The sequence below is a fragment of the Mauremys reevesii genome, linkage group 8 (genome assembly GCF_016161935.1).
Source record: "Mauremys reevesii isolate NIE-2019 linkage group 8, ASM1616193v1, whole genome shotgun sequence".
Taxonomy (NCBI): domain Eukaryota; kingdom Metazoa; phylum Chordata; order Testudines; family Geoemydidae; genus Mauremys; species Mauremys reevesii.
The window spans coordinates 1214377-1226825 of NC_052630.1; positions in this window are offsets into that span (position 1 = coordinate 1214377).

Consider the following 12449-nt stretch of genomic DNA (forward strand, 5'->3'; position numbering starts at 1 on the left):
GGCGAGGCATATGGCACCCTGCTGCTCGCTTGTGTTGATTGCTCCAAACTCGTAAGCCAGCGTCTCCGTGAGGCTGGGCATGAGCTGACACTGCTGATCAGCATGTAGGTGCAGCCGGGCTAGGAGTGCCTGGGAAACTCCTCCACTGGGCCAGTGGGGTCACTGGCTCGTCCTTACTGAGGTGCTGGGTGATGATGATCAAATCCATGTAAAAAACCAGGAGACATTTACACGCACAGCCCAAGGGCAGGACCTAGCAGCCTCGGCACCGTGGCTGGAGTGACAAGGGCACCGTGTTGCCCGGCCCCTCACGAGCTCTCGCGTGCCCCAGCTCATGCCTGCTCCCGGCTGCAGGCCCAGGCCGCGAGCGCACAGCGAGCGGGGGTGGCCGGGCCCTGCCAATGGTCCTGGCTGCCGAGGAATTCTCCAGGTGCCACCGCCTGCCCCCCTCGCTAGCCCAGTGAGCACATGGCAGAGGCAGCTCGGTGGCTAATTGCTGGTGTAATTAGCTGAGCCATTATCGCTGCCAATGCCATAAAGCGGCTGTGACCCTCATTAGGAGCCCATTAGAGACTCTCATAAACTCTGGAGCAGGGAGCCTGGGGTTTAAACAGCCCTAATCCCACCAATAAACACGTCTGCTGAGACTTCCTGCCAGAGCCGCCGGGGCCGGGGCGCGGGGCAGGGCAGCGAATCGGGGCCCTTCCTTAGCCCCCGTGTCCCCAGGACACGCCACTGCCCCCCTGCCTCTATAGCCTGCCCTGCAGTGCGGGGGCCTTGGCGTGATCCCCGCCTGCTCGAACCTGCCGGGGAGAAACCTGCCTATGGATCCCCCTAGTGTAGACAGGCCACGGGGCCCCTCCCTGTGCCCTCACCCGCCCTCCTCCTGCCAGTGGGGGACGCCCCCCGCAGCCTGCGCGAGGACGTTTGCAGCCCAGGCCCTGGTTTTGTTGCGGATCCTTGGAGCTTTCTTTGCTCTTCTGGGTATTTTCTCTCTTGGGGCTGCTGCAGCAGGGCCGGGGAGGTGAGGGTGGTGCTGGCTCCCTGGGCACCCCCCACATACAGGCTGGAGAACAGCCGAGTTCTGCTGCCCTGGGAACACCCTGCCCCCAACCTCGTGACTTCCAGCTGATAGCAGGACTCAGTGCGGGTGCAGTCCCCAGCCAGGGCTGCCCGGGGGGTGGGGGGGCAAGTGGGGCAATTTGCCCCGGGCCCTGCAGGGGCCCCCACGAGAGTTTTTCGGGGCCCATGGAGCGGGGTCCTTCACTCGCTCCGGGTCTTCGGTGGCAATTCGGTGGCGGGCCCCCCCCCCCGCCAAAGACCCCAGGCCCCCTGGATCCTCTGGGTGGCCCTGTCCCCAGCTGGGGGCATGAGGCCTGGGGCACTGGGCGGTTACAGGGCCCTGCGCTTGGGCCCGCCTGTGTCTGTGCAGACGAGGCCAGGCCCTGCCAGACACGGCCCCAAGATCCTGAGGCCGGGACTTTGCCGGGGGCTTCCCCACGGCCCCTGGATTCCCAAGGCCAGCAGAGCCTGTGACTAGCCTGCTGTGTGCAGAGCACAGGCCATGGGCCCACCCCGCTGTAGCGCCCGTGGTCCCTACAGCCGGTCTCTAGTGCCCACGCCTGGGCACAGGGGCTGCTGGTTCCGCCAGGCTGCAGCACGTCATGTGACACGGATCGTGTCAGTCAGCTCCTAACGGGGCTTCGTTCAGGGGAGCAGGGGGCAGCGGTGCTGCCATTAGTCCCTGTCCTACAGCCCCCCCAGCGCAGCAGGGGCCCTGAGCGGGCTGGGGGCGGGGCCATGTGTAACTGCTCCCAGCGCCGGGCACAAGGGCACCCCAGCCATCCGCCCGTGGAGGAGGCAACCAAGGCAGCAAGGAACGCCCCCACCCCCACCCCCACCCCGCGCTCCCCAGGCGGCGCCGCAGGAGGCCCAGGGAGGGAGGGGCAGGCAGGGTGCCACGGGGATCCAGGCTCGGCGCCCATGCTGGCAGCAGGTCCTGGAGCTACACCTTTCTGTGGGCCCAGCCTGGCTCCATGTACCCCACAGGAAAGGGCAGGTGCCCCCAGCTGGGACGAGATGTGGTGCCTCCTGCCAGGGCTCAGCAGAGCCCAGAGGCGCAGTCGGCAGCGTCGCAGAGGCCCCCCCAGTCTGCCAGGGCGTGCTGAACCTGGCACACGTGGGGACCTAGGACAGGCCTATGGGCCAGCCAGGGACTGCAGGGCTCCGCGCTGACTCCGCTCCAAGCCAGGGCAGCCCAGCCCAGCCCCTCGGTCAGCGCTGGCCCCCCCACCACAGCTCGTCCCCCGGCCCCGCTGGGGTCGAGCACCAGGGCCCAAGCTGGCTCGATGCAGGGGTGATGGGCCAGCAGAAACCCCTTGAAGCCGCCCTGAGCCCCGGAGGCTGGTCAGAGGCAGCCAGGAGGAAGGGACACAGGCAGGGCTTGTAAGCACCACCCACCTCAGGCACCAGCCCAATGGGGCAACCCTGCCCCGTGGGCCTGGCACTGCCACAAGCACCTGGACATGCCCCACGGGCACCTGCCCAAACCCCCCTTCTCCATGGGCACCTGCCCAAACCCCCCTTCCACGGGCACCCCCCAAACCCCTGCTCCACGGGTGCCACACAACCCCCCCTGCTCCTGTGCACGTGCCCCAGAAGCAGCACTGCCCTGCTGATCTGGCCGGGTGCAGGGCGGGGCAGGTGGCCACGCCATGGGGGGGGGGGGTGTCCCGGCCAGGCACAGCTCAGCCCTGCAGTCCGGGTACTAGGGTGGGTGCACATTGCCTGGCTCCATTGCTCTGCCAGGGCCTGGGGAGGGGGCTGCTGCCACCCGGGACAGAGCTGCGATGGAGCAGTGCATGCTGGGACTTGTAGTGTCTGCAGGCCGCAGCTCCGGCCTGGGCACAGCAGCTGCACGTGCAGAGCCTGCGGCCGCCCAGCGCTGCCTCTGGCTGCTGCAGGACTTGCCCCGGGGCTGAGGGGAGGCGGGGAGGGGGGGGAGCTGGATGGGGGGGGTGCTCCTGGGGGCCAGGCTGAGGTAAGGGCAGCCTGCAGCTCACGGCCCCTCCCATCGGGTGGGGAGATGTAACTGCCCGTCCCGCGCCCTGGGGGGCTGGCCCGGGCTGGCCCAGGGAGCTGCAGCAGCCCCCCCCCCGCTTCCAGTCTATTGCAAGCCTGGATCCAATTGGCGCTAGGGTGATCTCCCCCTCCCTCCCCAATTACAACTAGATTTTAATGGTGTGGTTGGAGCTGGAGCCAGGCGTCTGTGGCGGGGGGGAACCAGCCTCCCCCGCCCTGGAGCCGCGGCGGGAGGTCAGAGTCGCAGCCGGAGCCCTGCACGCACACAGCTCGCTGCTCTCCCCGGCGCCGTGCCAAGCCGCGGTTCCCACTCGCTACTGACTGGCTCCTTCTGCAGAGCAGCTGCCCGGGCGAGACGCATGGGTCCTGCTGCCCTCCCAGGACCCCTGGAGCCAGCTCCGGGCCGGGGCCGGTGCCGGGGAGAGGGGTGGGGCTGCCTGCTGGGTGTGGGGACGGGCTCACGGGCAGGGTCCCTGCACCAGCTGCTCTGAGGGAGGTGTAGGACCCCGCAGGGCAGGTGGGGCGACCCACCCCTCACGCTGGTCCCTACTAGTCAGAGGCCAGGTGAGCCCCGATGGGCTGGGCCCAGAAAGAAGGGGAGGCACCTTTGCCCCCCCCGCCAGGGCAGAGCTGAGTGTGGGGAACGCAGCCCTGCCCAGCCCTTAGCCCAGCTCCCAGGGCAGCCAGGAATGTGCCAGGAAACAGGCCGTGGGGCAGTTCCAGCCACACCTGCAGGGGCAGAGCTGGGGCACCTCATCTTCCCCCCCAGGGCAAGGAGCCCCCTCTGCTTGGGGCTGGGCCCGGATGGCAGAGCCCGGGGGGGGCTGAGCTGTGATCCCCCACCAGCCCCACACGCTGCACCAAGGACTAGGAGCCTCACCACTGGCCTCTGCCCCACACCAGTCAGACCAACCCACCCCACTGCTCCCTGCCCCCCAACCCCCCTCCCCCCCGGAGGGGCAGGTACGGTGTGTGCCTGAGCGACAAGGCGGGTGAGGTCGTAGCTTCTGTTGGCCGCCCAGATCTCTCTGCAGGCTGGATGGGGCACCCCGCGGCCGGGGGAACAGGCTGTCTTGCACAGGAGTTACCGCGTGTGCAAGGGACCGTTGGAGGCGGCGTGGTCCGTGTGCACGTGGGTGTGCATGGAGCAGGCACAGGGAACAATGTGGCTGGAGGGGTCGCGGTGCGAGCGTGTATGTGCAGGTGTGTACGATGCGTGTCTCCGCAGTGTGCGCAGCTACGTGTGTCTGCGTGTGCCCAGGGAGGGGCCCGGGGGCCGAGGCTGCGTCCAGCCCAGGGGGGTTCTCCAAGGTGCGCTCCACCGGCCCCCCTTCCCTCCCCCCCCAGCCGTTCCTTGGCCCTGCTCCTCTGTGTGACAGCCCCAGGTTCGTGCTGCGGCGGCAGCGAGCTGCCTGGTGCCAACAATATTTCTCTTGGGCGGCAGCCGCGGCCGCGGGGAACACAGCAGCCCTTGTGCTGGCCTGGGCCGTGAGCTGCGGCCGCTTCCCCTCCGCCGCTCCCGGCTCCAGGCCCCTTCCTGCGGGAAGTTTCTCTTGGCCTCTCCTGGCTCCTTGGCTGGGAGACCAGCCCCCCTTGCCCCGGAGCCCCAGGCCTGACGTGAGCTGCCCAGGGCCACCCTGCCCACACCATGGCCAGGGGGGCACAGAACAGGCCTGGGCCCCACAGCCCCGAACACCGTGTCAATGGGGCCTCAGGTGGTGGCCCAGCGCCGAGAGAACCGGCCCAGCCCAGGCCAAAGGCTCCCGGCTCCTGCCAGGTGTTTGGCCTTGAGAAGCGTCAGCTTTATGGCCTTTGGCCGCTTCCCACAATCCGTTACCAGCAGGGCTGGGGCGCGGGAGTGGACGGAGCCGAGCCCCCAGCCTGCAGCACGTGGGGAACCCAGCCGCTCGGTGCCCTGAGGAGCTGCAGGCAGCTTGGGGGAGAGGCAGAAGGCTGGCGCCCTGCCCCAGTGCCATCCCCCGGAGCCAGGGTCCATGCTGGGAATCCCCTTCCGCCCCCTCCCTGCCTGGACTGGAGCCGGGGCCCTTTGCTGCGGTGGGCAGGTGGGGGCACCCGTGCCTGTGGGCTCCCCCCGTGGGACGAGCTCCCAGCAACACAGGCTGCGGCCGGTGCCTAGGCAGCACCTTCAGGCCACTGAATGGCAACTACAGGGTGTCAGTCATGGAGCCTGGGCCGTGCCAGCCCCTCTGCCTCTCCCGGGGGGGGGTCACTGTCCCCTCACCCCCCTCCAGGCCCCGGCTCCCCCAGGGACTGTGAGCTGCAATCCCGGATTCCTGTTAAGGTTTAACCAGGCGCCCTCCCAGCAAACATTAAGCCAGGGGCTGGGGAGCCCAGCCTGGCTAGCTGGGGGAGGGGAGCTCCAGGCAGGGCCAAGCCCAGCTCCTGTCTGCCCCGGGCGCGTCGGGCTCGGCCCCACAGAGCCAGGCCCCAGGCTGGAGCCCTGCACTTCGCAGCTCCCCGCCTGGCTGGCCGGGGCAGCCTGGCCCCGGCTCACCACGGAGAGGCCCCGGCCCTGCGAATTTCCAGGCTTTCGGGCGGGACTGGGTCCCCCGGTACGGGGGGTGCACAGAGCTCACGTCCGCTTGGTCCTCACCCCCCGCCCGGCACGGCTGCTCCTCACCGACAGGCGCCAGAGCCCCAGGCCCTGGGCGCCCCCTTGAGTGGGGCCTTCACCCCAGCGCCGCCGGCTGTGTGGGAGGGGCAGAGCCAGGGACTGCCCTACACCCTGGCCTGCGAGCCTGGGCCAGCCTGCTGTGCCAGGACGCGCACCCCACGGTCAGCTCAGCTCTTGCCCCGGACGCCCTGCGGTGAGGGCTCGGGAGGGGGAGCGTTGGCTCCCCCCGGGCTGGGGGGCTGCCCTGGGGCAGGATCTGGGGCCATGCCTGCCATTAACAGCCGTAATCACAAGCAGGCTCCGTCGTCCCCCCCGCCCCCACCTGCATCTGATTTACACCCTGGAGATGGCAAAGCCACAAGGGCTGGGAGTGTTTATGGAGCACGGGCCCGTTGCAACCCCCGCCCCTCGCAGGCTGCTGGCCGCCGAGAAACGGGCCTGCGGGAAGCGCAGCGTGTGGGCGCGGAAGGAGCTGGCTGCCGAGACGGAGCTGGGGAGGGGGCACTTCCTCGGGGGATGTGGCTGCTCCGTGGCTCTGTGCCCTGGGAGCGGGAGGTGTCCCTGGGGGATCAGCCCTGTGCAGAGAGCCCCTGCCCAGCCAGGCCCCAGGACCTCCGCGCGGCCAAGAGCAGGGAGATTCCTGGACCACTGGGCACAGCACGGCTCGGGCAGGAGAGGAGAGTCCAGGCCACCGGGCTGGGAGGGGGCTCTGGGCTGGGGGATTTACAGCATTTGAAAGAGCAAGAGCCCCACCTCAGCCTCCATGCTCCCAGGCCCCGGCCTGGGCTAAACAGACACTGAGTATGCAGCTCCCCCCGCCACAGCCCTGCCAGCTGCCGGTGCCCCTCACTCCCGACTTGCAGCCCCTGCTAGCCCAGCCCTGGGCTCCCCCTGGCCCTGCCGATGCCCCTCACTCCCGACTCGCAGCCCCTGCTAGCCCAGCCCTGGGCTCCCCCCGGCCCTGCCGCGGCCCCACACTCCTGACTCGCAGCCCCGGCTAGCCCAGCCCTGCCCCCCCCCCACAGCCCTGCCGTTGCCCCTCACTCCTGACTCGCAGCCCCTGCTAGCCCAGCCCTGGGCTCCCCCTGGCCCTGCCGATGCCCCTCACTCCTGACTCGCAGCCCCTGCTAGCCCAGCCCTACCCCCCCACCCCCACAGCCCTACCGTTGCCCCTCACTCCTGACTCGCAGCCCCTGCTAGCCCAGCCCTGGGCTCCCCCTGGCCCTGCCGATGCCCCTCACTCCTGACTCGCAGCCCCTGCTAGCCCAGCCCTGGGCTCCCCACAGCTCTGCTGGTGCCCCTGACTCCCAACTTGCAGCCCCTGCTACCCCAGCCCAGGACTCCCCCCCACAGATCTGCCAATGCCCCTCACTCCTGACCTGCAGCCCCTTGCTAGCCCAGCCCTGGGCTCCCCCCCACAGATCTGCCAATGCCCCTCACTCCTGACCTGCAGCCCCTTGCTAGCCCAGCCCTGGGCTCCCCCCAATTCAAAGAGAAATGGTGCCAACAGAGCCCCCAACCCCCAATTTCGGGATCGCTCTGATCCCTGAGGGGAGAGCAGCATTTTGGGGTAAGGGCACCCCACAATCCCTACCTACTTCTATTCAGAGGCACTCAGGAAAATCTGCGCTTCATACCCCAGGCCAGGGACCTCATGGATTTAGCTCCTGGGGCAGCAGCACCAGGGATGGCTCCAGCAGAGTCACAGCCAGAGCATCCCCTGCCCCCAATCCCCAGCCCAACTCCCTGCCCAGACAGACGAGCCCACGGCCAATGGAGAAGCAGGCTGAGGTGAGAACAGAGGGGGCGGCCGGGGGCCTGAGCCCCCCCAACCCCTCATTGTCCAGCCAGGATCACCCACCAGGGGCAGCTCCAGCCAGCTCAGGGACCCAGGTCTCAGTGGGAGGAGAGGGGTGGCGTATCTGTGTCCCTGCCCCCCCAGCGCAAAAAAGGCCCCCACCTGTGAGGCCTGGGGCAGCCCCCTCCCATAAGCTGCCACTGGCAGGCTGAACCCCAAACAGTGCCAGTGCCCCAGGCTTGCCCCGCAGCACTCACGGGCCTGGGCAGGGACTGCTGCCATGCAGGGAGGGGCCCGAGGCCCTGCTCAGAGTTCAGCTGAGTCACCCCCTGCCCAGGGACTGCCCCCAGCTCCCACCCTGCGAGCTAATGCAGCGGGGCTACGCCAGTTCCAGCGACGGCTGGTAGGTCGGGCCCTGGCAGAGGCCCTGCAGCCCGGGGACGCAGCAGCTCCAGGCCAGTAACAAGCCCCACCCAGGCCAGAGTCTCAAGGAGGGGGACCTGCTTGTGTTTGCCCCAGGGCTGAACCCAGGGGACTAAGTTCCCTGCCCTGTTGTGCCCTCTGCCCCCAGGAACGGGTTTTTCAGCCCATCTGCCTGCTGCGCTGGGGGAGATTCGAGCCAGGGAGTGGTGACTGGCTGGGCAGAGCCCACTCACCCTCTGGAGGGGGGAGCAGGACTGGGTGACACTGCAAGGGAGCCAGGCTGGGGGGCGGCAGGTGCCTTTCCTGCAAAAGGCCCCTGCGCAGAGGGGGCACGAGGCGCTCAGGGGACGGGGATTTGATGGACTCTGGCCGCCCTCCTGTGGGCAGAGGAGGTAGAGCCCTGTCCTGATTGAACACCCAAGCTCCAGGGGCTGAGCCAGGCGCGGCGCAGGCAGAGTGTGGGCAGCAGTGTCTGCTCCCGGCCTGCAGCCCCTGGGCTGTCCTATGATAGTTCTTTGCCTGGCAGATCCCAGGGCCAGAACTGCCCAGATCTTAGCACAAACCCAGTGCCTGTGGCCCGGCCCAGCTCACACATGCACAGATTAGCCCCAGGGCTTGTGCACAGCCGTGGGCAGCAGGCCGCCGGGTCAGCTCTGCTCTCTGCCGAACACACAGCACCAACTCCAGCACTCGGCAGGAGAATCAAACATCCAGCATCCTGCTAGGCTGGGGCCCGCCCGATCCACCCCCTTCCCCGGCCGCATGGCCCTGGCCCTGCAGGACTGGGAGGGGCAAGGAACAGCCCATGGGCCAGGACCATGCAGGGCAGAGGCAAATGTGGCTGCCTGGCTTTGGCAGGGGAAGCGAGCGAGTCCAGGTAGCCTGCTATGCCATGGCTGCTAAGCCCCCTCCCGCTACTGGACCCAACGCCCCAGCGGCCGAGGGCCATGGCTTGGGGAAGTTCCCAAGAGCAGGCCCTGGGCTCCAGGACTGACGCTCATGGCGTGGAAGGGAGTTGAAACGTGGACAGTTGCAGAGGGTGATGCCGGGAGACCTGCCGCCAGCTCTTGCCAAGGTCCCCCCGTCTCCCCTGAACACGGACATGCCCAGCCGGAGCAGCCTGGCTCACCTGGCTGTTCGGACACGTATCACAATGAGCCGAAGGGGGTGACTGTTTCAGCTTAGGCGTGTGCATTGCAGCCTGCGTTAATCTCACTTGTAACAGCTGCAGCTCACAGGCCAAGGTGCTAGTGGAGTGTTGGCCCAGTGGAAATCACCAGCTAGGAGGGGCATTAACTGGTGGGAAGGGCTGGTTCCCCACAGGTGCCAGGTCCACCCCCAGGGAAGGCCCAGCGACACCAGAGGGACAAGAGTGGAATGTTAAAGAGAACAAGACTTGATTGTCTCCCCCCACGCGCCAAGAACGGCCATGCTGGGTCAGACCAAAGGTCCATCCAGCCCAGTATCCTGTCTGCTGACAGTGGCCAATGGCTCAGGTGCCCCAGAGGGAGTGAACCTAACAGGCAATGATCAGTGATCTCTCTCCTGCCATCAATCTCCACCCTCTGACAAACAGAGGCTAGGGACACCATTCCTTACCCAGCCTGGCTAATAGCCATTAATGGACTTAACCTCCATGAATTTATCCAGTTCTCTTTTAGACCCCGTTATAGTCCCAGCCTTCACAACCTCCTCAGGCAAGGAGTTCCACAGGTTGACTCTGCATTGTGTGAAGAACAACTTCCTTTTATTTGTTTTAAACCTGCTGCCCATTAATTTCATTTGGTGACCCCTAGTTCTTGTATTATGGGAATAAGTAAATAACTTTTCCTTATCTAGTTTCTCCACATCACTCATGATTTTATAGACCTCTATCATATCCCCCCTTAGTCTCCTCTTTTCCAAGCCTCTTTAATCTCTCCTCATATGGGACCTGTTCCAAACCCCTAATCATTTTAGTTGCCCTTCTCTGAACCTTTTCTAGTGCCAGTATGTCTTTTTGAAATGAGATATCTGTACGCAGTATTCAAGATGTGGGTGTACCGAGATTTTAGGGTGACCAGATGTCCCGGTTTTATAGGGACAGTCCCGATTTTTGGGTCTTTTTCTTATATAGGCTCCTATTACTCCCCACCCCCGTCCTGATTTTTCACATTTGCTGTCTGGTCACCCTACATGGATTTATATAGAGGCAATAAGATAGTCTCCATCTTATTCTCTATCCCCTTTTTAATGATTCCTAACATCCTGTTTGCTTTTTTGACCGCCTCTGCACACTGCGTGGACGTCTTCAGAGAACTAGCCAAGAGGACTCCAAGATCTTTCCTGATTAGTGTGATAAAGTGAGAATGTTCTTGCTGCTGAGTGGGGAGTATTGACCTGGGAAGGTTGCAGGGGAGTTGGGACGGTCTGCACTGGGCAAGGGAGGATACCTGAGCATGTAACCTGAGACCCTAGGAGAGGGGTTGGAGGCCAGGTGACACCTCTGCCCAGGAAACTGGACAAAGGCTGAGGGAGGAGCCAGGGGAAGGCCAGAAAAGAGACGGCTGGAGGGGGGAGTTTCAGCTTGGAGCTGGCTTGGGTTTCCCAACAGGGCTGTGGGCTCCCTGGGGCCCCGCAAGATGGACCTAACTAAAGGGGGCCCTGTTGTCTGTACTGGTAAGGCCTGTTTTGGACTGTGTTCCTGTCGTCTAACTAAACCACCTGTGTTACTGGCTGGCTGAGAGTCACGTCTGACTGCGCAGTGGGGGGGCAGGACCCTGTGGCTTCCCCAGGACCCCGCCTGGGCGGACTCACTGTGGGAAGCACACGTGCTGAATGCTCCAAGGTCAGACCCAGGAGGTGAAGCCGTGGGAGCTCCTTGCCCTGCAGACAGGCTGCTCCAAGGGCGAGGAGTCTCCCCAAAGTCCTGCCTGGCTTGGTGGGGAAGCAGTTCCAGAGCATTGGCCGGGGACTCGGTGACAAATAACTCGTGTCTTTTCCCTATATAATAAATGTGTAAATAATTACAGGCTTGGCTACAGGCCTTGTCCTTGATGTGAGATCTAGGGGGCAATGGCCTTAGGGTAAGCAACTGGCCCGCAGGGGGTGGGAGCAGCCTGAGCATTGCCGAGATTCTTGGTGTACAGAGCGGCACACCCAGGGGGCCTGACTCCATGGCCAGGCTGGGGTAGGGCCGCAGTTTACACTGGAGGGCTGGCTGGCGAAGTCTCAACAGGGAACTCTCAGCCAATTTCGGGTTTGTGCCGTGCCTCTGAACAGTACCAAGAGCATCTCCTCAGGCAGGCTTGCCGCTCCCTGGCGGCTGCGGGCACTTGGCTGGCTTAGTGACAGCAGATCGCTCCCTGGCCAGCGCTCTCAGCTCGAGCCCCACAGAGCAAGCCCAGGGCCCTCAGCTGGCTGTGGTAAGGCCCCATGGAAAGCCAGCTGGCAGCAGCTCTCTGAGGTCAGGCCACTGATAAGCTAATCACAGGGGTGATAGTATGCCAGCCTCCTGGCCCTGGTGGAGATCGGCATTTCCCCGTGGAGCAGGCTTCCCCCCCCTGCCCCCCGCCAGCACAGGGAGCCCCACGTACCTGCCCCAGGAGAAGCAAAGTGCCCAGAGTGCTGTAAAAATGCTCCTATGCCCAATCCCCCCCCCCCCCCCCAGGGAGGCAGCCAGGGAAACACACAGGTTAAGTGACACCCCTTCCCAGCTCTGCACTGGGCTGGGAGGAGGCCCTACTGGAGCCTGGCTCGAGGCAGCTGCCAGCCATAACCATCCACTGGGGAAGCAAGTTCTCAGGATACTGAGCCTGGGGAAGCCGCACATTTTCTCTCAGGATACTCAAGGCGGTGGGTGGGTGGGTATGAAGCAAATGGAAAAGCAGGGAACTCAGCCCGTCCCGTCCCGTCCCATCCCATCCCTCCCCCCAGCTGAGCCAGTGTGAGGATCAAGGTATCCCAGTACTGGTATTTGCCTGTCCTTCAAGCTGTGAAACACTCTCTTATCAAGACACAGCCTCTTAGCTACCACAAATAAAATGCAAATCAGGGCAGGATAATCCAGATTCTACACTCTGAGCAAAGCAAGGAAGCCACATTCCCCCTCTGTTCTCTCATACTGCACGTGCCCAGTATGTGCCGTGCTGTCACCTTGTACACAGGACAAGGCCTCAGCACAGTGCCAAGCCCTGAAGAATCAAGGCCAATTCAAGGAAGGCTTTACACAGCCAGAGTGCGGTACCTCAAGATACCTGCCTGACCCATCAGTCATGGATAAACTAGCTGCCCACACTGCCCGGCGTACGCTGAGCGCATCTCAGCATGGCAGCACCTCGCAGAGGAATGCTGTCACCACACGCCTGGGCATACGGTGCAGAGTCCTGGACACACCTGGGCAGGAATGAGGAGACACTGGACTAGGCATGAAACCATTGTCCCACTAGGAGTGGGTCGTACACATGCTGAACACCAGCCCAGCTGTGCTGTCTGTCCCACCACACGCCACCTCTCTCACAACTGCCCTGGCCA